This window comes from Nanorana parkeri, unplaced genomic scaffold, assembly GCF_000935625.1.
Source record: "Nanorana parkeri isolate BGI_ZX_2015 unplaced genomic scaffold, ASM93562v1 scaffold371, whole genome shotgun sequence".
In the NCBI taxonomy this organism is placed as follows: domain Eukaryota; kingdom Metazoa; phylum Chordata; class Amphibia; order Anura; family Dicroglossidae; genus Nanorana; species Nanorana parkeri.
In genome coordinates, this window is record NW_017306639.1 from 5,279 (window position 1) to 7,265 (window position 1,987).

Consider the following 1,987-nt stretch of genomic DNA (forward strand, 5'->3'; position numbering starts at 1 on the left):
CCTGCTGCCCCTCTACTCCCTGCTGCCCCTCTACTCCCTGCTGCCCCTCTACTCACTGCTGCCCCTCTACTTCCTGCTGCCCCTCTACTCCCTGCTGCCCCTCTACTCCCTGCTGCCCCTCCACTCCCTGCTGCCGCAAGGCCGGGCCTTGGTTGGCCTTGTGGGAAATCCGGCCCTGCAGCCCATTCCTATTGAGCGCAAAGTCCGTAAACGCTCGCCGGATCGCTTACACGTGGCCGGTCCCTGAAACTTTTATTTCCCTACTATTGCAACCTCCCACAAGCGGGGGGGGGGCCCTCCTAACCCTCCTGCACTGGAATTGTATTAACAACTGTACTGTCTCCCTCCATTCTGTACAGCGCTGCGCCAACTGTTGGCGCTATATGAATCCCGTATAATGATAATTTTTGCTGAGTAACCGTCTCTATTTTCGGCAGTATCGACTCCCTCTCCGAAAATCTCGGCGGAATAGTTGGCATTTTATGTAATTAACGTATTAATTATTCCGCTCCTGTCAGTGGACAAATATCTAGGTCACACATTCATCATGTCCTCTCTCCGTAGGATAGACGACGCTCCATGAGAGTCCTTGTACTCCGAAGTTCTGGCAGGGAACGGATACATTGTGTGCCGGGCTGCAACAAAAGTATCAATTCCAAAAACATTTCCAGGTTCTCCGTTTTTGTTGTTTTAAAGACCCGGTTTCATTTCTCCATTTGATGTGTTTCTGACCATCAGAAGTCGAAGTTCTCCTTCCATCCTTCGGCTGAGTTCCTGCCGGCAGTGAAGCGGTTAAGATTTCTCTCCCAAAGTCAAACAAAAGCAGTGGTGAATGAGCGGGGCGTGGACTGCGGCGTAGCCAGGCCCCCTGAGCTTGTCGGGTGGGAGAGCTTGGTCACAGTCTGCACTGGGTTCAGTTTGCTGGCAGTTCTTTCAGGTAAAGCCAGCTTCCCCCCCCCCTCCCCTTTTCCTTACAGCCTCAGGGAAACAAAACCGTCACGAACGCCATCGAAACCTGTCACCGCTCTCGCACCGGATCGTGGATTAAATGTCACGTTTGGAATATATCTAAGGAAAACCTTTTTTTTTTTGTTGTTGATCCTCTCTCTTTTTGTTTTCAACTCGGATGGGCGTCCGTGGGAATTGGCCGTGACGAGACCTTCCGTGGTGTGTTACCTGCAGCATATGGAATAATACAAGGCGACGGAGAAATAAAACCCATGTGCCTTGGGTCTCCGAAGCCGGCCGTCTGCTTCCAGGTTGGTTTCCAGTTTTACCATCTCGATGTTTTTGTATTCCGTTTTCCTGTCGCTGCTGCACCTGTAACGGGGGGCCCGGCATTTTCTTCTGGCTCTGGAATCCCGAGCGTGTTCAGATCTCCCAACAGTTTGCCGAGTTTGAAATGGAGCCGGTACGGGAGTTGAGGAGGGCGCTGGGCCGGGTGTTTAGCGGTCGCCCTTTGTTGGACGGAAGGGCCGAGCTTTTGTTGAATTTTGAAATCTTTGCTGGTTAGGAGCGGCGGGCTCGGTGCTCGGAGCCAGGACGAAGCTTCTACTGGTCTGGTTGTTCCCTGCTGGTGGAGGACGTGAGGAGGATTGTGGTGGAACACTCGAGAGTTTTTGTGCGTTGGGGAAGGTTTGCGTTCAGCTTCGGGAAGGAATGAGAGTCGTTTGCTGCAGCCGAGGCAGTTTGGGAATTCGTTTAAGCTTCATCCTTTTATTTTGATGGATGAAAGTAATATAAATCCTTTGGGGAGTCGGGGACGGTCCCTGGTGCGTCTCAACCAGTTCTGGAGACTTTGCTGGCCAGTAAATGCTTGTTGCTCCTCTTGCTCCGTTATTACCTAAAATGGGTCAGGCCGTAAAAACGAGATTTCATTGTGTTTAGGAACTCGGTTTTATTGGACTAGTTATTACCGCTGTTATGGGACTAATCAGAATGTTATGAACCTCTGAGAGTTTTCTATATAGGGCAGTGCGAGATGCAG

At 51.2% G+C, this 1,987-nt stretch overlaps 1 protein-coding gene across 1 annotated transcript in view; it reads left to right on the forward strand.

The window, feature by feature from the left end:
- The first annotated feature begins 1,207 nt into the window (after positions 1–1,207).
- PTPRF (protein tyrosine phosphatase, receptor type F) overlaps positions 1,208–1,987 on the forward strand; it is a 276,943-nt gene continuing 276,163 nt past the window's right edge. The window contains exon 1 of the mRNA XM_018558965.1: positions 1,208–1,259. The gene's annotated coding sequence lies outside the window, so the exon portion shown is untranslated. The remainder of the gene's footprint in view (positions 1,260–1,987) is intronic.